General features: G+C 39.4%; 2 protein-coding genes across 2 annotated transcripts in view; one reads left to right on the top strand and one right to left on the bottom strand.

Moving 5' to 3' along the window:
* Positions 1-27989, bottom strand: part of LOC122816501 (coronin-7-like) — a 3324782-nt gene that overhangs the window by 983505 nt on the left and 2313288 nt on the right. The gene's annotated exons all lie outside the window — the stretch shown is intronic.
* Positions 13078-27989, top strand: part of VASN (vasorin) — a 56656-nt gene continuing 41744 nt past the window's right edge. The window contains exon 1 of the mRNA XM_044089333.1: positions 13078-13317. The gene's annotated coding sequence lies outside the window, so the exon portion shown is untranslated. The remainder of the gene's footprint in view (positions 13318-27989) is intronic.

Genomic DNA, 27989 nt, shown 5'->3' with positions numbered 1-27989 from the left:
CATTTTGCCATAGTGCTTCTTCAGAACTTGGAGTTCACTGTAAATTTCAAGAAGTCTTCTCCGACTCCTTCGCAGGGTCATGTTTTTCTGGGCTGCAGGATTCAGACAGTACCAATACTTGCATCCCTGCCCCCTCCAAGGGCCGTAACTCTCACTTCTTTCCCTCAAACTCTTCTTCCTCTGGATTTCATTACCGCCAGGGAGTTTCTGAGGCTCTGAGTTTCATGGCATCCACCATTCCAATGCTCCCTCTGGCCAAACTTCATATGAGAAAGTTTCAGTGGTTTCTGAAGTCAGTGTGGCTCCAACATGCACATTCTCTAGACTTTGTAGTTCCTCTTCTTCCTTGTCTCAGGCAGGAACTTCTCTGGTGGATTCAGCAGTTGTCTCTGAATCCAGGGATCCCTTTTCATCCCCTCTTCCCTCTGAATAATTGTTCACAGATGCCTCAGACATGGCATGGGGGACGACTTTTGGTTTCCTAAATGTACAGGGGGTGTGATCACCTCGTCAGCAGAAGGGGCACATCAATGTTAAAGAGATGAGAGCCCTTCTGCTGGCTCTTCAGGCCTTTCAGTCTCTATTTTCCCTAGGGCCTCTCAAGGTATTCACAGACAATGCCACAGTAATGTGGTATATCAACAAGCAGGGCAGAACAAGATCTTATTTTTTTATTATTTTTTTTTCATTTAACATTTGTTTACCGGGAAAATCAACTTGGAACAAAGCCAATTTTCAGCAGAAGCCCGCAGAGAAACACTCCATATGCAAGGTTTTGCAATTTGTGACTTCTTTGCTGGTTGGCACTTCTGGTATGGGGTCTTGCTGTCAAGTGACTCTTCAGGCAGTTTTTATCCCTTCTGGTCAGAACACTGTGGCAGACACTCTGAGCAGGTCCTTAACTCAGTCTCACGAATTGATGCTTCACAGGGATGTGTTTCTGGACATTATTTACCAGTGCTGTACTCAAGTGGATCTTTTTGCCTCCCCTCTGAGCAGACAACTTCCTCTGTCTTGTGCCAGAATCCCAGGTCCTCTGGTATAGAAGGTGGAAGGCCCCTAATGCTCTTGGAAGGGGATGTTTCTTTATGCATTTCTTCTCATTCCGAAAGTCCTGTTCAAAATCCAACAGGATGCTCCCAAAATCTTGTTGGTGACTCCCTTTTGGCCACAGCAGCACTGGTTCCCTCTTTTTCTGCATCTAGCCAGGGGCAATCACAAGTTACCTCACAGGGTGAATCTAATCACACAAGACAAGGGATCGCTTATCCATCCCCACCTGTTCATGCTTCAGCTGACACTGTGGGTGATAGGATTTTGATTTCTCATAGACACCTTTATTCAGAGGACAAGCTACAAGTCCTGCAGGAGGCCAGGAAATCTATGACTAGGAAATCCTACTTATCCAAATGGAAGAGTTTTTCTTTTTGGTGTATTTTTTGTAACCTGGACCCACTTACTGTGGATGCTCCTTTGGTTCTCTCTTACTTGCTCAACGCTGGTTTGGCCTAGTCTTCCATTAAGGCCCACCTATCAGCTACCTCTGCTTGTCTGCCCTTTTCTCCTCCTTTAGCTGCTAGATTTGTGGTGAGACAAATTTTTTAAAGGCATCCTTAATATTGGACCTCCCAGGAAACATGTTACTCCTCCATGGGATCTTAATTTTGTTTTGGAGATGTTGACTCAGGCTCCTTTCGAGCCTGCTACTTCAGCTTCCTTGCAACATTGTTCCTGAAAGACTGTTCTTTTGTTAGCGCTTACTTCTGCCAGATGGGTGTCTGAGTTGCAGGCCCTTATGGCTTGTCCTCCTTTTTTATTTTTCATGAGGACGGTGTGTCCTTGCGCATTAACCCTTCTTTTATGCCGAAGGTGGTTAATGAGCTATCACTTAATCAGTCTATTAAACTACCTACTCCCCCCTCCCCCCAAACTGACAGTGAGAGGGTGCTGCATACTTTGGACATGCACAGGCAACTTAGAATTTATTTGGATATGACCAAGGCCATCAGAAAATCTGATTGGTTGTTTCTTTTCATTCTAGATCTTTGGAGCTTGCTGTATTCAAGCAAACTATTTCTTCTTGGATTTCTTAGGTTACTTCTTTTTGTTACACTTTTCATGGCAAGAGCCTTCCTTTTTCAATTAAAGCTCATTCTAACAGAGCGGGTGCTTTTTTCAAAGACTTAGATACTAATTCTATTCTTGAAGAATCTACATGTAGTTCTGTGCATACCTTTATCAAGCACTACAACTTGGATGGTATCTCTAGAGCTATGGTTGGTTTTGCTAGTTCAGTTCTTCGTGTTTTTTTAGGGGACTCTTCTGCCCTTTCCAATCTCCCAAGTTTCCTCTTGAGCTTTGGCACTCTCCCATATCTTTAAGAATACTGCAGCAGTAAACATAAGGGCATAGTACAGTTGTGTAAAATCTTACCATAACAGTAGATGTCCTTGCCTTTACTGCTGCAGTATTCACTCCCTCCCACCACCCCACTAGTTCTTTACCTTCCTGGATGTACATGTTACCTCTTGGAGAGACTGACCAGACGTCAGACTTCCACAACAGGGAATCCCCATATTGTTACGAATACTGCAGCAGTGAAGGCAAGGACATCTACCATTATGGTAAGATTGTAAACAACAGTGCTTTCTGTTTGGCTTCCTAAAACACAATTATTTTAATACTGCCATACAAGGCCTTCTGAATGTGCAGTAACATAAAATGAACACCTAGGCAAACCAAATCCAACACATTAAAATAAATACATACATACACATAGAGATATGAAATAAAATGTAAAAAGTCTAAAACTAGCTAAATGCCAATGATATGCCCCTGGCCACATCTCCCAAGTACACCACACACTGTCAGTGTTTTATGACTTTCTTACTCTCTACAGCCCTCTAACTGTACATCACATTTTCCTGAAGATTTGAAACTCATATATAGCGTACATAACATTTTCATAATACATCAGTTCATTTCAAATTCACTGTTACATTATGTAAAGACGTCCTCATAATGGATGCTTAAGTATACATTAATGGTTGCTTTACTCTAACCTTGTTGTGCAAATTGCATTGACACTCTATCTGCAGTGTATAAATAATTTCTATTGCTGAACTTTTCCCCAGACTGAGACCGAAAGAGGTAATTTGTGGTCAGTGCCCTACCACGGTTAAGAAATTCAAATAAATAAATGTGTCTTCTGCAAAGGCTCTATAACAAAGCCCTACCTCATGTTTTGAGCAATAGCAAGGCTTCTTAAGTATCACGGCACAAAAAGGTGTTAAGAAAAATTATTCTTTATCTGAAATCGCCACACAGTCAAAATGTCCCTCTATTACTGTATAAACTAGACTGTATTTAATGCCTATCTTCACCAAAAGTTGGAATTGCGAAGATAATAATGGCAAACAAATGGACTTGGAAAAGCTTATCATCATCATCATCATCTTTCGGCTTTTCCCGTTAAGGGTCGCCACAGCGGATCATCTCTTTCCATTTCTTCCTGTCCTCTGCATCTTGCTCTGTCACACCAACCGCCTGCATGTCCTCTCTCACCACGTCCATAAACCTTATCTTAGGCCTTCCTCTTTTCCTGTTACCTGGCAGCTCCATCCTTAGCATCTTTTTCCCAATATACTCTGCATCCCTCCTCAGCACAAGTCCAAACCAACGCAATCTCGTCTCTCTTGCTTTGTCTCCAAACTGTCCAACATGAGCTGACCCTCTAATATACCGATTCCTAATCCTGTCCATCCTAGTCACACCGAGTGCAAATCTTAAACATCTTTAACTCTGCCACATCCAGCTCTAACTCCTGCCTTTTTGTCAATGCCACTGTCTCCAGCCCATACAACATAGCTGGTCTCACTACCCTCTTGTAGACCTTCCCTTTCACTCTTACTGGTACCTGTCTGTCACAAATCACTCCTGACACTCTTCTCCACCCATCCCACCCTGCCTGTACTGTCTTCTTCACCTCTCTTCCACATTCACCATTACTCTGAACTGTTGATCCCAAGTACTTAAACTCGTCCACCTTTACCAACTCTACTCCCTGCATCCTCACCATTCCTCTACCCTCCCTCTCATTTACACACATATATTCTGTCTTAGCCCTGCTGACCTTCATTCCTCTGCTCTCTAGAGCATATCTCCACCTCTCCAGAGTCTCCTCAACCTGATTCCTACTCTCACTACAGATCACAATGTCATCTGCAAACATCATAGTCCACGGGGCCTCCTGTATGATCTCATCTGTCAACCTGTCCATCACCATTGCAAATAAGAAAGGACTCAGAGCTGATCCTTGATGTAATCCCACCTCCACCTTAAACGGATCTGTCACTCCCACTGCAGTCCTCACCACTGTCACACTACCCTCGTACATATCCTGTACCACTCTTGCATACTTCTCTGACACTCCCGACTTCCTCATACAATACCACAACTCTTCTCTAGGCACCCTGTCATATGCTTTCTCCAAGTCTACAAAGACACAATGCAACTCCTTCTGACCTTCTCTGTATTTCTCCAATAACACACTCAGAGCAAACATCGCATCTGGACTTGGAAAAGCTTATAAACATGTTTAACATTGTAACAAGCAGCTACATTGTGTAAGGTTATGCTATGAATCTTCGTTAAGGGACTTATGGATATGCTGCCCCTGTTCATTATGAGACACCTTACTGATGATCTCCATCTTAAGGAAAGGCAAACGAGCTCCAATGTGAGGAAAACCAATGGGAATTCTGACACCTTTGCTGCAGACTGTTACTGAGCCATGGTGGCAATGCTAGTGTGTTTTAATTACTGCATTTTGTACTTTAACAATCTGGCGCAGTTTCTACATACCAAACAAGACTGCCTTCTCTGGAATGCAGTATCGGTCTCATGTGTTACTTAACTCCTTAACAGTTTCTTAATCCACAACCTCAAAGCTATTACGTCATCATTATCATTAAGAAAAAAAGTCTCTATCTGTATATATATATATATATATATATATATATATATATATATAAAAACTCACACACACACACACACACACACACACACACACACACAGAGTGCATCAGGAAATGTCAGCCACCAAAAACACCAACACACATTACTTCACTGCTTCAATGCCAACAAACAGTAAATTTATTTCAAATTAAAACTGCTGAAACAAAACTGACTGGAGAAGGAGTTTTCTTTTCCAATCAGTAAGAAAAAATAAAAACAGACAAACATTCAGGCATACTCTCTCTGAATTGTAATACTGTTAGAAAAGGGTTTTAGTAATGTAATGTGTGAGGTTGGAGCAGGGGCGGCATTAGGGTTAGCACACAGGAATAAAATGGTGTGGGGAAGGCATCCTATCTCTCCTTTCAACATATCCCTGAATACCCCTTTCTCTACTAGGATTACCATGTACCCCTCTTTATTCAGGGTAGTTCCTACTTCAGAAGTTGTGTCATCTGAACAAACAAGAAAATGGCAAATCTCCTGTGATTCTAATATATATATATATATGTATGTGTGTGTATATTTGTTTTTTTTTTTTAAGCGAGAAACATTTTTATCGAATTATCACTTATGACGTAGGCAATCAAATTCATATTGACATGTTTTCAGTGACAGTCATTATACTTCACATATAATCTACTAAACAGTCATTGTTATTTGAACATCACATAGCTCATTCAATTCTTGCATTCCCTTAAACTTCATTCCTCCTCCAAAAATAATCTGCAAGTATTGTTTCCACAATTTATTTTTTTCTATACAATTTGCTCCTACCCTTTTCTAAAGATCCCATTCCAGTTCTTTTATCTCTGTTACTCCATTCACTACTTCTACTAGTCGGTTTAGACATTTTCTAGTAACTTTTTTCTTAAGGATCTGCATCCAAAATCCCATTCTCTCCTTGTTTCCTGCATTTTCCCGTTTCATCATCATCCCTTTCCACTTTGAATTACAGCTTTCTGCTTGTGCTAGGTATAGAAGCCTTAACTATGTAGCTCTGAAATACCCCCTCAAATCATGCAATCCCAAATCGCCTTTGTTCTACTGGAAGGATCAACTCATCCAACTTGATTCTTCTCTTCTTCCCCTTCCCTACGAAATCCTTCAGTTCTTTACCAATTGCTATCCACAACATCTCCTCTGGTTGATAAAAATGTTGACCTGTATGTAAAGCTAAAGGGACTAAACATTTTAACTACTTTTATCTTGATATTCATATCAATAACACAGAGCTTCCAGTTTCTCGGTTTTGTATTATGTTTTTTAGTCTTCCCACATAGCCTTAGCTGTCATAACAAAATCCTTTTTAATTCATTCTCCTAAGTACTTTATTTTATTATGTCCCCATATATATGGATATTGCAGAATCAATTTATATGTGGGTACAAAATTTACAGTTATTGCCTTTGCTTTATCTTCATTAAAGGTGTATCTGATGAAGACTTGAAACTGTCTCAGAATATTACACAACACTGACATGTCCTTTCCTGGTTTTATCAAGTACTAAACAATATCATCTGTAAGTAAAGCCAACTGTTCCTGATTACCATACAATTATATCCTTGAATTTCTGAATCCCTTATTTTCTTTGTTAACGGTTCTAAATATAACAGAAATAAAGGGAAAGACGACACCTCTACCTAGTTCCTCTGTTTGAACAGACCTTATCAGATAGCCCCCCCCCCCACTTTAATTTTCGCCTCCATTCTCTCATACATCTTCTTAATTAGCCTTACTATTGTATCAGGGAAGGTACATGCTTCCATTGCCCTCCTCATAAAATCTCAGTGTAGTCGGTTGAATGCTTTCTCTGCATCAAGACTCATCAACAACACTGGTATTTTCTTACATTCTGCTTTCCTCTGGTTCTAGTAATGTTGTCATATGTATGCCTCCCCTCCATAAAACCACATTGATCCATATCTACTTTTGCATCACCTTTGCTATTCTTTTAGCCATTGTAGACATAAACAGTTTATAACCAGAGTTTAGAATCAAAATGGGCCTACATGAAGCTGGATCTGCTGGGTCTTTACCATCTTTAAGATTACAGCCACCACAACTTTCTTCCAGGATGTGGACAAAATATTTCTGAGGTTTCCTTGAATAGCTGCATGAAACAATTATTTTTCATCTGAAACATCTTAACATTATACAAAACCACAAAAAACCCTCAAAATTGTACAAGACGGAGCACTTATTTTGGCATAAAATGTGAAGTCCAGCTCTTTGCATTGGTTGTGGATGTAGTTTGTCCCGTAAAATCTTACACGTCCTTAAAAATGGACCACTTGGGATACTTGAAAAGCTGGAAACCCTACTTCTCCAGCATTCTCTACCTTTTTTCCAGACTATATATGCAAACCAATCCTCCTTTACCTTTTTCCTGTTCATTCCTCTATCTCATTTAGACAGCCCATGTTAAAACACTGAATATTCATAACATTGAGCCCAGATGATCAAAACAACACAATATCAAAGTGCTGTAACTCCGAATTTCAAAAGATCACACAGTGTTAAGTGGGTGATTGTGCAAGATCACAGTACAGCTGAGCTTGGATTTTTCCCATTCCCAGCTGCAGGGTAGTTTCAGAGTTCGTACATACAATTAGCAGAGGTGTGAGGGATGCAGGGGGTCTGCTACACTGCAAACACACATAGATATAATCTTTAGAAATTCAGAGTTACAGCACTTCAATCTTCTGGGCTTGATATGAATCTCAATGTTCAAATATTTGATGCTGTAATACAGACCCCCCCCCCCCCCCAACACACACACTATAAACAGTGTCTGTACTACTTTACAACAGTAGTTGTCTTAATTTTTTGTGGCATAAATTTTATACATATGCCTTGCTTCAGATCTGTCTTTAGTGGGATTATAACTCTGTGAATACTACATTACTTCTTGAAATGATTTGTCCTGTAGCTAAAACCAAACAATACCATCCAGATTATTTATAGTCTTTCCTGGGTCGAGCCTGAAAATGGTCCATCAGGATCAGTGTTCTTCCCCAGTTAAGGAAAGAAAATAAAATGATGAAAACAAAATGCAGGGGGTTAAAAGAAGGCCAAAAGGGAAAACACATTCTCCGACATCAGGATAGTACAACAGCAGAACACCCCTATCTCCTCTGTTCCCTGGTGCAGAGAATGGGGAGGCAACACATGAGAAAGGGGCAATGGGGCATAAACATCTGAGAACAGTGGAGCATCCCAAACAGATGTGGAAAAATAATTCAGGGTTACATCTTAAATACTGAAAACAGACTACTGGAAGGTGGTACACATCATGAATGCTATTCTGTTGTAAGACATTCCTATAATGTATAATCCCAGAAAGGCAGAAAAGATACAACAATAAAATAAGTATTTAAATATGGTCACTGGGGCAGTGAGATGGATGGATGACTGCTATCTCTGGCAGGACGGCCTTGTCACAGTACCATTCGCCAGTGACAACCCCATGTGAATACTTTATCCTTTTCTGAGGTCACATTTAAAAAAAATACAAGCTGCACCCAAGCCAGACGAAGGAAACTAAAATGATGCAAGGGTTAGTACAAGCTTCAGAAAACAGTAGAGAGCAATATAAATCTCTATACATACCACTCTAGAAGACAAGAACATCAGGAAAAGCAAAATGAACACAGTAACTGAGAGTCACACATAAGCAACCAAGTAGCAAAACAGGGAATTAATTTGCACAATGACCAAAAGGAGAACCAGACAGCATGCAATGGGAAGAGACAGAAAGATGTCTGATTTGAGATACCAAGGTAAGTCACTTCACTAAAAGGATAACCAATACCTGGATCTAGTTAAGTTGTGTGGACATTAAGCACATATACAAAATAAACAATCATTTTTCATCAATCAGATTAAATCATGGCTGTGCATTAGAATGAGTAATACACAAGTAGTTTGGTCACAGTCACGTGTCCATTTATAACCCAAAGGGATACTTCAGGCATGTGCATTACATGGCTCTAATGCACTACTAGTGAGACTAGGACGCACCATTTATATCTCCACAACCCTGGGTCTATTCATGGGAACTGATTAATAAACGCATTATATTATGTCACGTCATTTTGTTTACATCATAAAGATACAGAATATTATCGGTACACAAACACACACCTAGAACTCCTGAAGTTTTGCTGGGATTTGCAGAGATTCACTAAAGAGGGAACATCGAATACATATTGTCAATCAATCCATCTTCTACAGATGTAAAATTACGCACTGTAGTTTTAGCTTTTACGCACATGCAATCCGGTTGCCCAGGAACACATTTGTTTTCACTTGTTAACTGGGGTACAACTTTGATCCCAGAGGACCACTTTTTACCTCAGCCCAGGAGACTACAATTAGTTGACATTTTCAAACAAATTCCTGTGTAGTGATGAATGTTTTACAAGCAACCTGTCAGCACTATAACAAGGAAATATGACTACAATTAACAAAAAAATCTAAAAAACTTGAAACAAGCAGAAAATTTAGACCATCTCCCATTATAGTATACCTTTCATCTATATATTACAAACCTCAGCAGGGAAGTAAATATCGCTTCTTTTCTAACTGTACACTAAAGATAATATATTAGAATGGCATAACCAAAATCCATTGACTTGCCTAGAATCAGAACGCAAACAGCAATGCCAGGCTTTGAACTTCTGTCTCTACACTTGCATATCTTTTTATTTACTTACTCACTCACTCACTCTCCAGAACAAATTCAATTAATTATCTCTGAAGCAGTAGCAATCTTGAGACAATATCCATACAGTCCAAACTGCCAGGCAGGTGGAGTAAATAGTACTCACTTGGGAAACAAATACTTGCAATATTATTTTAAATTTTTCATTAATTCATTTATTTGCATTTGTTGATTGGGATAGTCCACCAGGCTATGAGCCCATTTTCAGTGGAGGACCATGGAGAAAAGCTGTACTACAAAAAGTTGTAAAATGGCAAAATAAAACATGAGATGATGCTTTTTTTTTTTGTTTTGATTTTTTTTTACACAAACCTTATCTGGGTAGTCGTGGTGGTGAAGTGGTCGTCACCTCACAGCAACAGGTTCCCTGGTTCGATTCTCGGCTGGGGCGTCTTCTGTTTGGAGTCTGTATGTCCTCCCTGCAATCACGTAGGTTTCCTCCCACATTCCAAAGACATGCAGTAGGTGGATTGGACACTCTAAACTAGCCGTGTGTGTGTGTGTGTGTGTAAGTGAAAAGTACGGATGAACTACTGTGGAAGAGCTAGCCACCCGGCAGTGTAAACATTGGCTCGAAATGACTGTCACTGTTGAAGTGACACACCAATCACATGTGCAAAATGGGAAAAGGGGTTGAGGATGGAGAACTGGCCAAGTTAGCAGACATACTTAAACCACACAGTAAGCAAGCAAAGCCCAGAAATCAAACTCAAGTCAGCTTTTCTGCCTTAACTTATTGTTAGCTAGTTTATGTATATATCCTGAGGTAACAAAAAGATGTAAAACTAGGGTTTTGCATGTCTCCTTTCTTTTTTAAACACATGCAGGGATTTATTATTCAGCTACGGCCCTAACACAAAACTAAAACAATATCCAAGTACAGCTGCCTTCCAAGTGTGTTTAATCGCCGACTGACAGGACACAGCCATGGGAAGGGATTTGCCTTTAACATGTTTTATTTATCTGATGACTTACTTATTTTGTCATGGAAAACAGATGTAATCAACATTTACAATACACAAATGTTTAGAACAACAGAGGTTGCAGGAAATGCATGTGCACGAAAAGAGGATTCCTGCTGTTGCTAAACACACCTTTATAATAAATCTGCAGTGCAGGTTTCACTACGGAAGAAATAAATCATTTAATTTCACACATACAGGAAAGAGAGTGTCTGCAGCAAATATAAAACTGAGGTGGTACGGAACAATGATCGTGATGTGTCCTGTGCACATCCTTGGAGTGATCCAGCTGTTTCTGCTACTCTGGATTCAGGTGTACACAAAGAAACACACTGCATGAAGTCATGTCAAAGTATGCATGCTGACATACCATACAGGAATCCTGGTACACTGCCTGAAAGAAGAAAAAGCAGCATCAAAAAGTCAGCAGCTAGAACATAACCTTTTTCTTTGTTCCTTTTTGATGACGCCAGGTAGCTTATGTAATCTCTGGCAACATCCCACAGAAAGAGCAGTAAAACTCTGCAACCAAAACAGCCCCTTATGCTATTTGCACCAAATGTATTAATAGATGCCATACTAACCCTGAAAGCTGAGCACTGTGTGTGGTTTATCCTGCCATCAAAACCAAAACAGTATGTGCACAATTTGAACTTTTTCATCATTGCATATTGTTTTGTATTATTGGGGTTGAGCACTATTCACAGTGATTATGCAATATGTAATGCATAGCAGCTAATTATTAATACAGCGTGCAGTCACCTGTAGAAAGCCATGTTTTCTACTTTCTTGAGCTTTGCAATTGTTTTACTACATTTTTCTTGCAATATACAGAATAATGGACGATAGTCGGCGCTGAAAAACTACAGCTGCAGAACATGTGGAAAGGATACAAGAGAACCTGCAAAAATCAAGCTCTGATGACAGATAATGAGTGGCCCACGTAATGTAGCCATTTCCATGCCCATCGGATAAGCAGTAGATCGTAGTTAATCCATAGCATAATTCTCCCCTTAGGGGGTGCACACAGCGCACCTAATGCGAGCAAGAGGCATTACTCCCAGAGCTCACAGCTAACTTATCTGAAGTGGAAGTTTTGAAACTTTAGTCAATTAAAACCTGGAAGTCATTGGAAACGTTAGATAATCCAAGTGCTTCCTGAAATCATTCTAGATGCTTGTCTTTTAGCAGCAACCACTGCAAGGATGCAATTGAAAATGTTATGCCTCTCTCATGAACGCCGTTGTAAGACTTTGTTAAAAAAAAATAATATATTTTTTTTACTTTCATTTAGAAATCACATACTTAAATATTACAATTTATGTTCCCAGTTAGTTCTGAATGCTTACCCCTCATATAGTAGTTATGATATTACTAACTCAGTGGATTCTAGTATAAGGAATCTTTATGTATAATTAATTTAGTTATTTAACGATGCACGCATTCTTAAAAATGTCCAAGCTCATAAAAAGATCGAGAAATCTTGGAGGAGCAACGCTAAGTCTGGGGGCAAACGTAAATAAAAGCAATGGGTAGGTATTGTTTTATTTATAAAATTCATGTTCTCCAAATTACTGTTATCATTTTCCACACTTCGGTACACAGCACCTTTACTGCACATCCACACTTCAGTACATAACAATGCTACCACACGACAGTACACAACACTAACTCAAACCTCCCAGGTGTCCCTGGTTTGGATTCAAAATGTTGCTCTCTCCCTCTTAATCCCATCTAAAACTGGCGACTTTGAGAGAAAAGGAAGTAAATTACACGTAATTAATAATGGCAACACTTATACAGTAACATACGTCTTTCACCGCAGAAAATGTATATTAATTCACATTGTTTTACTCAGTCAATGTCTCAGGTTAATAGTACTCCGATTATTTTTCGTTGAGAGCTATGCTTAAACTGCACGATACTTCCAGACTTTGGTAAACAACACTTTGACTGCACAGTACTTCCACACACAGACTGCACCTCAGTAAACAACACTTCCAGGAACAAAACAAATACTGTAACTAAATGATAAATGCTGTTGCCTTCCCAAAACTACGTCGAACAAGTGACTAGACTACTTATCATACTTTATCGGCAGTGCACATTAAAACATTCAAAAAACAATTCTGAAGAAACTGAATTGAGAGCAGACAAGGCAGAATAGTACAGACCAACCCACTAACAGTCTTGATTGACAGCACGGTCTGACTTTAAGGGTTAATACTCCCCTCAGGAGTTACTACGGAACAGCACTTTCGGCGATGTGTGGAAATACTAAACCAATCAGAACTAGGCAGCGTTTGGAGGGCTCTATGCCACGCCCCCTACAGCTATAGCTCCGCCCCTCCCTTTATACTCGGTAGAACTAGCGTTTCATTCTGTAAGTGACTGCTCCATAGGGAGAACTTGGACACGGGCATTTCGGATACTACCCTAACCAGCGCTCATACAGGCAGGCACTGCCAGCACACACCCCCCAGCCGGACTTTGTGCGTGTAGCTTGGTCGGGACTACACATTGTAATTAAAAAGGCAGACAGCATAGTGGTTGTTCTCTGCTGGATTCAGCCGATATTTCTCTCGCACACCCAACAAGCATCTGCTGAACCTGGTAAGTCCAGTATCTTCTCTGCCTGCATTCCTGAAAAGTTCTGTCATAGCTCAACTGAGTACTGCTGTCGTCTGACACTTTATTTTGCAGTTGGTATTTTCTTTTTTGGTTTCTACTTAAGTTGGAGAGTTTCACCCTCAAGTTGCAAGAAATGGATGTTACTTCTGTTTGGAGTCGGGGTTCCCCATAGCCCCTCCATACGATCTCTGCACACCTTTAATGATTTTTTTTGCATCAAACCTCCTTCTGTTGCCCTTCCATTTTTGTGTGAACATACAAAAACACCAGTTAAAATGCAGATTAATATAACTACCCAATGTTTGAACTTTCGCTTGCTTAGTGGACAAATCAGTAATTTAAAATGCCAGATTTTTAGGTTTATTTTCTCCATTTCTTTAAGATGTGCTACTTACTGTTTATATAAGAGTCTGAGTGCTATAAATGTATCAGGAAAAAAAAGATACATAGGCTGTTATACGATATATACTATCCCGACGTGCACTACACAGCGCAATGTTGCGGGGATGGCTAAGGGAAAGTGTAGATGCTTTCTCCCACTGTGGCTTCAAAAGGCTTTAAAGTTTTCTAAAAGTTTAACAAGTAAATAAATATCAAATTGGCTGGGGCGTTTCAAAAAATATTAAACAGTATATGAACAAGAACTGTCTACCGTTCACACTAGAGAAACATCGAGTTTGACTTTCAGGGGTCTTGGATTCCACTTCCCCGAGTGTTTATTCTTTTACAAATCCTGATGCACATGCTCACCTTTTGTATGATGTCACCTTGTGTTGGAAGTAAGAAGGCTCCTTCTGTCCAACCTAACTTGTCAAATGTACTGCTTCTTGCTTTGTTGGTGTTAGTTGCATGGGGTACACCTCTCCCCTTTTTATTCATTTATTTATGTTTACTTATTGGGGTAGTGCACTGATCCACAACAGACCCACTGCAGCTACAGCCTGAGAGTTACAGAACTGTAATAAGAAAGGTAGTTCATATGTACATTCAGTGTATGCTTGGACACAACATAAACAGTAAGAGCACCTATTACATATATGTTGGAGCAGATTACCTTGCTTTAAATAATGTTAAGCAGGCATAGCGAACTGGGGTTTAGGTGAGTAGGAGTGAGCTGGGGCTGGACATTGTTTTACTAGTTATGTAGGACTATGAATTTCATACATAGCACTATGATAAGAATTTTTTTTCATAGAACTGATATTTTTTGGCCCCAGATTTTGCTTTGCTTTCCTCTTCTTACTTTCATTAAAACAAAACTGTTTAAGAGCACACGCATTAGTAAATGAATGCCTCTAGAAGAGTCCTTGTCACTGTTTATAAGGTGTACTATAAGAATACATTCTATTTTGAAAAAAAGTGCCATCTTTCTGACCTTCAGCTAAGATTTTTAAAACCCAGAGGGTTGACAGGTAAGCCAGTTACAGAGTAGATGTTTACAGGGAATCCAGACTTTTGAATCTAAGTGACGATTCTTCAAAAATGGAAAAATATTTAGAATAATGACTTTAAAGCAATGTAGCAAATCCATTTAAATAGGACTCCACAAATAAAAATAGGGGGAACCCGATGACTAAGAATGGATTACATTCCGGTTTCCACATTTATTCTTTGATGGGGAAAATGTCCTTTAAGTCCCATTTTCCTTCTTGTCTGACGTTTGGACAAGAAGCCTATGGTTATTGCTAGCATGCTGATTTTACTTTAGAAGTCTAATTCCCGTTGGAGCTTGTTTGTGATATAGCAGCTTATCAGCGATGCACCACAATGTTTGTTAAGGAATCAATTTCATATAGATGCTTTCACTTGTACAAGACAAACTGAAATGTGGAATAATGAATGAAATAAATATCCTGTATTAAATTTAAGAAAACTGTCTTGACATCTAAAGCATTAAACAAATAAAAATCTGATCTCCAGTTTCCATTCTTCTTATTATGAGATATTTTACTACTTTCATGTTCAAAGGACCTATGCCTGTGCAGCAGTGCCTTCCCTGGCATCACCTCATTTTCTAATGCCCAAAATGTGAGCAGACTAGGTGATTTCAACTCCGAACAGGTAACTGAACTCATCCATTATACTGAGTTTTTCTTATACTGTTAGCTTTTAAGGTGGCTAACTCTCAAAGCAGTTACCCCCCCCCCCAAAAAAAAAAGTTATTGAAATAACACATTTCAAGTTATTCAGAGGGATTTGTACTTGTGTGTGGGGGGTCTGTAATCTTTACTGTAAGAGCTGATACTCTCAGAAAAAGTGCTGACATATAGGAAACAGCAGTTCAGCACCACTTTGAAAAGTGTTTTAACATAGTCTGATATTTTAAGCATAGCATTAGGATGCTGCCAGCCTGCTCCCACTATCTCTTTGGGCTCATTTATCAGGGCTGGCAACTCGGCACGTAAAAATCTACTTCCAATCATTAGCGGACCGGAGTTCCACTGTGGCGACCCCTAACCGGGAAAAGCCAAAAGACACAACAATAACCACAGAGAAGCCATAACAAACTAAAACACCTGCCCAAATAATGCTATTCCTAATTCCTTAATGAACAGAGAAAAATATATATATATATATAAGTACAGTGTGATATGGAAAATTCTAATTTACATTCATGTTTCATTAAATGCATGTATGTGGGGGGAACAAATGAAAGGCTTGCTACGATTTTATTTGCTGCTCCTGCACAGGTAACTATGTAGGTACACAAGTCTACAATGTACTGTATGCTTACTAGATATATGAAATGCATGCTGTGTGCATATGTGCATAAAATCCCAGCACAGATTCTGACAACAGATAAGCAATGCTTGGTCACTCAGTCTGCACATGCCACAGCCTGCATACTGACCGACTTCCTATTTAAACAACATCCTTCTGACTACTCACTAGAACTCCCACATGTATTTGCCATTCTTTCTTGTAGAATTGCACCGTTTTTCATCCCACTTCCTCCTCACAGAGACAGCTGCAAGGTTTGGCATCACTGTTTGCCTGTGGAAAAAATAAATATTATGCCCCCCCCCAGCCTCTGTCGCTTATCTTCATATAATATGCAAAAAGTCTTTTTTTTTCCTTATTTGGCCAATTACTAATTTTTCTGTCATGGCCCTTTTCTTATTCAGTATCTATAGTGAGCTAATTGTATTTACTGTTAACATTAATTCTGATGGAAATCACTGATGGATCTACACAGCCCAAAGTAGCGTAATGAATTGAGTTAAACAAATGTACTCATTTCAGAAATACCAAGATCAAATGTTCCTGCAGAGATAATCTCCCAAACCACACAGAACAATTCGGCCTGGGATTTCCACTGGTAAATTAACTTTATCTAATTGTAATGCCTTTTTTCTATGTAACCCACTGTCTTCAAGAAGGAGTGCCTACGTTTACATCATCTTAGAGAGCTGCTCCAGGCTGTTGTTAACATATTCCCTTGCTGTGTAATCTCTCTGCTTGGATTTTAGTTTGGCTGTATGCTTCCTTTATGGATATGTGCCCTTTTGGTACATTAATATGGCACTACAGTGCTGCCAAGTCCCCTCCACCCTTTCCACTGCGTACTGTACCCTCAGTGTCACTGACTATCTTGTCATTGTGCAAGATGCATCCGTGTACATCTTTGATGACCTACAATTTTCTTGATACTTGTTCTGACCCTTGTAATTTTTTGAAATGGGGATCATAGTTTCAAAATATTACCCAAACACAATACAAACATTGTCTTTATGAGGATGTGCATCTACACAGAGCCAGTGGTACAGTTTTGAAATACCACCAGACATTTTTTTAGTACACAGTGATTTCGGGTATTTATCTGTACTTTTGGGACAACATTTTTAGAAGTTATCAGTCTCTCTGCAGTGTCACTTTAGAGGCTATAAGCAGGAAATTCTCAAAATATGACCCAGTGGTAATTTATAACCCCTCATTTTAAAATGGCTAGCCTTGATTGTGACTTTTTACTGGAGGCCATACAAAATCTGAAAACTGTCATAAGTTTCCAGTATGCCTGCTCATAATCACATACATATCCCACTAGCCTAATGAGTTAAAGAAATCTACACCTATCATACCTGGACACAGTTCCTACAAGTTTCACTTGCTTTCTGCAATAAATCTTGCAGTTGTCTTGCATGACCAGAATGCTCCTTTACTGCAGAAAATAGGCAAGCTGTACTGCTATACATGTGAGTGCAGTTGCAATAACTTTGTGAATCTTGTGTGCATGTCCTATTTAGACAGACGTGCTGCAGGCAGCACGTTTGCACTGACAGTGAAGTTTTGTATGCTCTAGTAGCCCCAGGTCTTAAGCGAGCATTTAGCAGTAGTGTTAGCTAGTGGCTAAGTGATTCGGTGGGGGCGAGTTGGTGATCATGCTGCAGAGAAGTTGGTGACAGACATTTAACTCCTGTAAATGTGAAAGGATTTTTTTTTAGTTACACGCTACAATCACATTTTCTAATGCATCCTCATTACTGGCTGCTTTATGGCATATGACAGAATGTATGACCAATGCATGTATGATAAATGAGGTCAGAATTTTGCTGTACCTCACTACAAACTGCAAAACAGAGACCAATAATAGCCAGATGTACTGCATTACTCTGCGTTTACCATTTAAGTTAATGTAAGAAAGTTACTATCCCTCTCTCAGAAACAAAATTAATAACAAATCCTTCCCATTCTTTTTGTTCCCATGATGGCAACACTCTCTCTTCACAGACTACCCTTGGCTTCACCATAGGTGAGAAGTTCTCCATAGCAACAAAACTCAGTCTCAGAAAAAGCATTTATCCCCTTCAATCACAAGCAGAAAAAGCATTTATCCCCTTCAATCACAAGCAGAAAATGTAATTACTTTTCTCAGGCCTTCCTTCATCAAAGTTGCTGGAGCATATGCAGTTTCTAAAACAGCACCAGTAGTTTGGAACTCTTTACCTCAAAACATGAGTAGCTTTGATGACTTTACTGAATTCAAATGCAAACTGTTAAAATATCTGGCTAATTATTATGAATCTACATGTTTGGATATGGGACAGTACAACAACATACGGCATCATAGGTTTATATTGTGGAAGTAACACCTTGAATCCTCTCTAAATATGAGTATATATAGGACTGTAAATATTGTCTAATTATTTAGATGTGTGTTACAGCATTATGTACTCCAATCAATTTGCATCATTTTGGCTGCTACAGAGTAACCAAATGAATCCACTCCTGACCTGCCAAACTTTCATTCGCAATTACTGTAATATATGCAGTACCAGATTCACTTTAGAAGCTCGAAATACTGAAATATCGAAATTCAGTATTTCAAGCCCATAAAGTGGAATCATGATAAGGGTGAAAGCTCAGAAGTGCGAAATCCAAAACCTTGAATACCGGCGTTTTTGAATTTCATGGTTCGGAGGTTTCGCTGTGGTTATGGATTCAGGTAAGTACACGTGTTAAGGGTTTTGGGTAGGGGCTGTGGTGTGTCAGTGTGTTTTGTTGCTGTGATGTGCTTGTGTGAGGAGAATGTAGCTTGTGTGGTGGTATTTTGTGTGTTTGTGTGCGACCTCAGTGTGAGAATATTTAAGTAGGGGGTGTGCAGGGGTACTTGCCGCCCTGCTTTTATGTAGTAGAGAGTTTGTGTGTGGGGAGGTGTGAGCGTGCGCAGTAGAAGAAATGTGTGAGATTTTGAATTTCACGGTTCTGAGTTTTCGTGGTTTCAAAAATTCGACTTTATAACTTCGAAATACTGAATTTCGCCATTTCAGTATTTCGAGGATATAAAGAGAATCCATGCAGTACCATACTTTTCTGTGACGTTTGTGCTTTTTGTAGTGACCGTTTTACATATACGGACACTGCATAGTTTCATCAGTTGTACTGTTTGTCCGGACCTTGAATGATTTTGTAATTGACTGGGTTGTGGCTGAAAAGGATCTATCTCAGCCCACTAACCTGGTAAACATATAAGTGAGTAGAATGCTTAGTAAAATTATTCCAGCTAAATATAACCATCTCTTCCTTGAGTTTAGAAAAATCACTGCCCATAAAAAGATTTTCTAAAAAAAATGAAGGAAATTTATAAATGAGATTTGTTAAACTGTTTCATATCTAGCTTTTTAACAGAATGCGACTTGAAAGAGATACTTGTTAACGATTTGTTATCAAACAAAGTTTAAATATAAAAATTGTGTGTGTGTGTGATATATACATCTCTCTCTCTACATATATTGTTATGCCCCTGTACTAACTACCACACTTGTATCCTCACACTGATCCACATACCAGCTTGAGCTACTTAATCCTTTATTAACCATACTGTGCTTGTGACTATAGTAATCAATAGAGTAATATTTAATAATTATACTAACAAATAACGTGAGTGACTTTACTGTTTAATATTGTGCTTTTGCTTACATAGTTTAACATTTTAATGTATAACTGTACTGATTAATAGTGTGCTTACTGTCCACATATTTTACATCCTTAGCTGTCTTATAATAGGAATCATTATACTGATATCACAGAAGACAAGGAACTGTTATCATAGATAAAACTTTGTAATGTACCTGTATATTGTAAATACTACTCTGAAGTGTGGAGCTTTTCTCCCCGGGCCTCCACTGAAAATGGACATGTATCCAATTGGACCAGCCCGGTCAACAAATGTAAAATAATATATATGAGACGCTTAGGTCGATTTGAAATGGTGAAAGTTTATAGCGTACCTACTTTGGTAAGGTATCCTCATTGTCAAGGAACTCGTACGTGATAATGCCTTTCAAAAAGGAGAACCTCTTCGCTTTAATATTGGTTTCTCAACATCCGTTTACTTGGGTAGCCTTCAGTCTTAAATATGGATTTATTTTCTTCTATATATATATATATATATATGCTTTATGCATATTTTTTTATTATTTACTGTATTGTACTGCCACTGTGTCTGAGCTGTGGAACTTATGACCGGTCCACATGTCTCATTAACAAAGTAAATGAATGTTTGGGTGATGAAAGCCCATGCCATTTAAGTCCTGAATAATGTCTCACAGGGGTTAAGTTCTTCTTGAAGGTTTAGTCTTGGATTGTGGAGTACAGCCACAGTGACTATAACATGACCAAGGCCATGAACCATGTCACTGTAAACAGGTATAATCAATGGCCCTACCTTCTTATTTACTTAAGGTGTCACTTTTTTTCTTTTAAAATGTTTTAGGCTGGAGGAGTAAATAGGAAAGTCTGTCTGTATGGAATGCTGGTACACTGCACACTGACTTAACATCTCTCTGAAGCATCCCTCATTATGAGGAACGTTCCTTGAGTCTTAAAACGTTTGTGTCTTGCAATTGCATATTGAAGGTATCTGTCCCACATTCACTACTAAACTTTTTTTATATACATGTTAAGTGATATTGAGTCATATTAATCAAAACTTTTTTTTTAAGGACAATGTAACAAACACATTTTAACGATTCTATGAGTTCCTAGTTGAAGTTGTTTGTATGCTGCTCATAGATACTTCTAATTTTGTCCACATTATGAGAGGTAGTACAGATTATGATTGCATGTTGCATTGTACTGGTTACTACTATGTGCTATGCTAATTCTAGACCAGAACTTGCACTGCAGTGCACTAAGCATATTCACTTTATATTCAGCAGTACAGATGGTAGTAGTAACTTTTGATAATTCTAGTATGGACATTACAGTGGAGTTTGATTTGATTCATGTAACATTCACATTCATAATGGTTGACAGTTACCCAGGCAGTGGCTCAGTAAATTGCATGTTTGCTTATGATGCTGGAGAATCTGATGTCTCAGGGTTCTATCCTTGCACCTGGATCCATATTCCAGTACTCGCTATACAGTAGAATGTGAGAGATACTGTACTCCTGAGATGCCATCCTTCAGAGGAGATGATAAACAAAGGTCCCGTTTCTCTTATCAGAGGGTTAAGTTCAATGTGACATTAAATATGTCATGCCAATTGTCATCACAGAGTACACAACACAAAATTAGAAACTAGCAGAAGTACATCATGCCCCTTACCATATCTGAGTAAATAACCACAGCTGCTGTCTTTCATAAGTGCCTACTCAAAAAGATAATTATTTAGTTCCTTATTTCACTTATCTCAGATAAGGTGACCATTCAGATAATGCACCCTTTTTATAAAACATGTGACATGGACCTCTACTCCTGATTAAAAAAAAAAAAACTACAACACACTGTCCACAAGAACAGAGTCATCCCAGTAAGAATTAGCTGATGACTGGAACAGTGCTAGTTAGCAAAACTAGTTAATAAAAAGCCAAGGTGGTGTCTTGTAAAAAGATGCAGCCCAGTCCAAACCTGATTCTTTTCATAATCCCCTCACTTACCTCACAAGTGCTGTTTAGCTTCCAAAGCATGTTAACACCTTAGAAATAACACTAGTGTTTAGAAGTAAACTTTAAAGCAGTCATGCAGTGATACAATTGTAGCACGTGTTACAGGAGACACTACTGCGTATTTATCATGCAGGATGTGCTCTCTAGGTGAAGTGTACAGTGCTACATTTTGACCACCGTGCTCTCTAGGTGAAGTGTACAGTGCTACATTTTGACCACCGTGCTCTCTAGGTGAAGTGTACAGTGCTACATTTTGACCACCATGCTCTCTAGGTGAAGTGTACAGTGCTACATTTTGACCACCGTGCTCTCTAGGTGAAGTGTACAGTGCTACATTTTGACCACCGTGCTCTCTAGGTGAAGTGTACAGTGCTACATTTTGACCACCGTGCTCTCTAGGTGAAGTGTACAGTGCTACATTTTGACCACCGTGCACTAGAGCATAGCAGTATCTATGACTCTAGGGCTGTGTCAGATGTAGAGATGCATTACATTGTGGTACTTTTAAGGTCACATAATATGTAAGCCTTTGCTTAATATGGGGCTGTACCACAGATAAGCCCATGTTACATGTACTGTGGTGCTCTGAAAAGTACAATAAGCCATGGCATAGCTGCCATTACAACTGCAGGTAAAGTTAATATGGCAGAGCATGTGGGCTGTACCTGTCCGCATGGTAGATTTAAGGAAACATTTTTAAAGGAAAAGAGCAGTTCACATCAGGAAGTGTAACGGCGTCGGTGGCATTCCAGTTTCTGTTACACCACCACTGCTACACTGTTTCAAGTGCGGGTGACTGTTCAAAACAAAGGACTGTAACGGAGAGCCTTGGAATAGCGAGAAGTTAAAGTTCGAAGAAGGGGTGTGTCTGTTTGTACACATACATACATATACACACACACACACAAATTCTGCGGTTGTGGTATCTTGGGAGTACTGTCCCCTCCTACTCTAAGGTATGACAATCTGCAAGTTAGTGTGTATAACAGTGGTGAACCCCCCCCCCCACACACACACAAAATGCTTTAACAATGTAACAGCGAGGTTTTGAATGTGGTGCTTTTTGTAGGACCTCAGTTTTTATTTTCAAAATGCTGTGATTCCTTGTATCTGGATTCACATTGCTGGATGCAAACCATTCAGGGGGGGGGGGGCTTGAAGTGACTCTAGCAGAAAACAGATGGAAATGGTGATTAGAGATGCAAACATGTGCCTTGAACAAATGCACACTTACTATGTGGCAAGTAAATAACATTCCATCACAGCAAAAGGACTCTGTATATTAAACTGCAGTGCTGCAAATCAATGTTAATGTATAGGAGGCACGAACAACTGGCACATGAACTCCCAAACAGTGCACCACTGAGATGTATTCCCATGTCTTAACAAATGCAGGCATATACTGTCCAAAAAACAAATTTGTATCTGAAATGGCTACTGGTGAGTTTTGGCATTCACTGTTTTGTCTCAACTGTGGTGATTTTAAGTGTCGAGAACTTCAGTTGTGACAGCAAACCAGTATACTATGCCCACAATACTGCAAAACAGCAAGCAACAAAATACCCTTGTTGTGATGCCAAGGTGAGTCTCTAGTTAAATAACAGGCCTGGAACGCAGGAGGGGAGCCTACGTAATCTAATCAAGCCAAACGAGTACAGTACAGAGCAGAGGGATGAATGCAGTTCATGCACACTACATTCATCAGAGCAGAAGGGCTGCAAGGAAGCTACCAATATGATACCATGACATCTCCTTCACATCTGCAGTGAAAAAAGTAGTTTGGTCACTGTATGGTTACCAGGGAAACAGAAAATGAAATGGGCTGTACAACTGCTCCCTCTCAACATAGCACTTTGTGACTTACTCAGCTGATTCAACCTTGGTCAGTGTTGCTACGTGGTCATTCACTTTGTTTGTTAATCATGTGATCACTAGGGATGTCATTTTTAGTAGCTGAGCTTGAGAAAGACTTAGAACAGCGAAGATTAAGTTATGAACTCTGGCCACTTTGTTAGTGAAAGCAACTAGTACAGATGAAAAATAGAAGGGCCAAGGGTGTAGCTAGGCATACTCAATGTACTCAAGTGAGAGCATCTTTTGTTTCTGAGCATCTCTCTGAAAGTTCAAACAGTACACAAGTATTTAGACCTGTCTGAACTATTGTCTACTATACAGGACTGTTAAAAAAACATGCTTTTCTTAAGAAGAATGTACATATAAAATAGTTGACAGTCTGGTATATTTTTACATGATAGGTGGGGGTGGCACAGTGGGTTAACCTACATGAAAATAACTAATATGCCGTAAGTAGACAACTGGTTTTACTGTGTTCAGGTGCTCTAATGCCACTGTGATACTGACCCCATTGTTGAGCAGGGGATTGTCATAGCAGCTTTTGTCAGTAGCTGCTTACCATCTATATAATAATCAAAGGGCTATTTTGTTTTAGTTTGGTAGTTTAGCACCACTGTTAGAGGTCTGTGCTGACAGTGAGCTGCAAGTTACAGCTCTTGGTCTGATTCTAGAACTACAACTCCTAGCCAAGTCAAGAATAATCTAGGCTTGGTTGGGTTACTTGGTTAAAAAAATTTGAATTATAATAACAAAAACAAGCTTCTCTTTCAAACAGGGTGGCACACTGCAAAGCATTAACTGCTCAGTTGTCTCGTATTGACTGCAGCATCCCTATCTCTGTAAGTACCATGCTAGCAGACCTACAGAATAAATGGAGTTTTAGGAGACTTTCATTTTAGTCTGACCATTCCTGAAAACAATAACTTTGTGATGCAGCATATGAACTGTACTGCTTAGCATGACAGTACGGTGCACAGAACCATGGCTCTGAGATGCTAACAAGCTTCATCCTGTAATACAGGGTTTGAGCATCTCAGCCTCCATTTGCCCTCTGTGTAACTTTGAGCAAGTTGCTTAACCAAACATTACTTTCAGGTCATGCCTAATGGGTGCGCCTGGTTAAATTATTAAATAATCATTCCTAATTTTACATGGAAAGGTCCCTTCAATAGATACATGTTTATTGTAAATATACAGCTGAAATTTATATGTAATGCAAATAAACTGACGATACAGTACACCGTGCACTGTTTACATGCTGATTGACGATACAGTACACCGTGCACTGTTTACATGCTGATTGACGATACAGTACACCGTGCACTGTTTACATGCTGATTGACGATACAGTACACCGTGCACTGTTTACATGCTGATTGACGATGCAGTACACCGTGCACTGTTTACATGCTGATTGACGATGCAGTACACCGTGCACTGTTTACATGCTGATTGACGATGCAGTACACCGTGCACTGTTTACATGCTGATTGACGATGCAGTACACCGTGCACTGTTTACATGATGATTGACGATGCAGTACACCGTGCACTGTTTACATGCTGATTGACGATGCAGTACACCATGCACTGTTTACATGCTGATTGACGATACAGTGCACCATGCACTGTTTACATGCTGATTGACGATACAGTGCACCATGCACTGTTTACATGCTGATTGACGATACAGTGCACCATGCACTGTTTACATGCTGATTGACGATACAGTACACCATGCACTGTTTACATGCTGATGTACACTTTTAGCTTACTGGTGCAGCAAAGAAAGCATAAGGACTGTGCAGCACAGAGTTCCAGATGGGACCTGGAATCTGCTCCAAGTCCGTCTATGGAGTATGTATTTTCTGTCAGCTCCTTAAAAGACAGAAGGGGTTTGTTTAAAAAAAAAAAAAAAAGTGATTGGAAAAAAAAGCAAACATTCCTTCCAGCATGCCTCTCAGATTTAATTTAAAAAGTCACAGAACAGGAGAAATATGTTCCAGGTTGTGCCGCTGGAATTAACTCTACAAGTTTGACCCTTTGATAATCCAGGGTCAGGGCAGACTGCAGTGACCGCCTCTTTTCTTTTGTTCAACTCTTAAAGTAATAAAAGTCACAAAGCAAAACCAGGAGCCGCAAAAACTTGTTTAAATTACAAAAAAAAATTCCATTTACCATAATAAATTACAAACTTTTGGCCTTTTTGCATCATTACTTAGTAGGAGGTCCAATCTGTGTAAGCTGCGGATACCTCACTTATCAAAAAAAGCAGATACCTCACTTATCAAAAAAAGCAGGAGTGCCCCACACCCCCATGTCCTAACCAAATTATCCATAGCTACTATGAATATTACCTCGGGTCTTTTTTGAGTATAGGCCATGCCTATGGAACTAGCCTGGCAAACAAAAATAAAGTGAAACAAGTTTAAAAAAATGATGGACTGATCCCCATTATTTATTTTTTCCTGCCCAAATTAAGAGAGCACCGTGTGGAGTATGTCACACGAGGGAGAAGTAATGGTATGTAGATTACAACACTAATAATAATAAAACAGGTACAGGAACTTTAATGGGGCAGGTCAGACAAAGAAACCTTATTAAAGGATTAAACATATCCTGGCACGTGCACAAGGCTAATGTTGTTCTTAAGCTAGTGACATACCTTCCTAAATTCATTTCATAATCACTGCCACACCACGTGTAATCTTAGACAAGTCATTGTACCATATGTATAGTCTTACTGTCGGGAGGGTATCCACAGACCATATACACATATAGGTACTATTGGAGCACTTCTCTTCACAAGCACCATATGTACTTTGTTGTCGACTGACATCTGACGCTTATCCAAGTGTGCGTTAGCACTGTATGGCACGTCTTCTCCTCCTAGTCTGCAAGTACTATCAAACATAATGCAGTGCCTAATGGGCTACTATTTGGTAAATGCATAGGTAAGCTGATCCAGATGGAGACTTTTCAACCCCAATCCCTGTCTGAGACATCAAAATGGTAATACAAAGTGCACCTGTGACAGTCCTGCATGCCAGGTATCTGTAGAACTGCATGAGTACACATGTAACTATATGTGTATACCTGCATAAGTATGCTAAATTACTTTAAAAAAATCTAACCCTTTGTCATATTAAAATTCAGTGAGGAGATGGAGGATGTCCTTAAAGGCAGTGACAACCATTCCTGGATGGGATGCCAGCCTGTCACAGGGTCACAAACACACCACACATACATTTTCACAATTTGGAGACGGCAAACAAAAGTCACAGGAGAAAATGTGCAGTGACACACAAGACATGTAAACTAAATTTATAAAGTATACTAGCTGAAAAATAGAGAACCACTGGCCATGAGTCACTGCATACAGATAATACTTTAATATCAATAAATGTAGTTTTCTTTCTGTACTTATGAGTACTAAAAGCTAATTGCAAAACATACCCAAGTGTATTACATTTCTTACTTATTGCCACTGTGCACTACCTCCAAAACTGTCCATCTTTCTACAGTTTATGGTCGGCCATCCAAGGTTCAAGCTCATTGTTTCAGAGATAGAAGTTGGCTGGCTTGTATGTGCTTCTGAATTGAATGGTTGGGACTAGCAAAGGAATGTAAGAAGAAACTCAAAGGTAAGTCTGCTCTTGCGTCTCTGAGGGAGAGATGCTGGGTTTCAGCAGTGTTTCACTAGTAAAAATATAATTTCAGCTAAGTGACTGAGGAGTGCCATACTCGTGTAAAGTACAAACATAATCAAACTTTATGACAATCAAAAAGAACCGGGACTCTCGTCACACAATCTACTCCTGAGCCATACCAACCATGACTTATAATCATTTCCCACATTCCTCCCTTTAATACTTGTACCACAATCCTTATGCCCTCTAATCTCTCTCATCATATATGCTCAGGCTGATCAACAAACTTATTTTTCAATACTGCAATAACCTATATAAAATGGTTACCTATTATATTCTTGAAAGCCGACAATGTCGAATCCGACATTGTCGACACGAGAATAGCGAAAGTGCAGAACATTGAACAGGTAAACAGAAATCTCCGTAAGTGGAGATTTCCATTTACTTCAATGTAGTGCAGTCTCGGAGTTGGTATATTTAAGTAGCGTGGGGTGTGGGGAGCGCAGGCCCCCATGTGGGGGGCTTCCCCCCCTGTCTATACCCTTTAGATTTTCTTTTTTTTCCCTGAACATTTGAAATTTTAATGGTTTGATTATTAAAGGTCGACCTTTAATGATTCGAACCATTAAACTTTTGATGTTCTAATATAGACCGATATAAAACATCTCATCCTTCTCTACCCTCTACAAAAACCTTCCACACTCATCTTTCCCTTTTTATTCTACCTCTCTGTCACCTGTAGATTCTATCCATTTTACTTGT

Source organism: Protopterus annectens, chromosome 12.part0 (assembly GCF_019279795.1).
Source record: "Protopterus annectens isolate FY-2018-M chromosome 12.part0, PAN1.0, whole genome shotgun sequence".
NCBI classification, from domain to species: domain Eukaryota; kingdom Metazoa; phylum Chordata; order Ceratodontiformes; family Protopteridae; genus Protopterus; species Protopterus annectens.
This window is presented reverse-complemented; position numbering and strand designations above follow the sequence as displayed.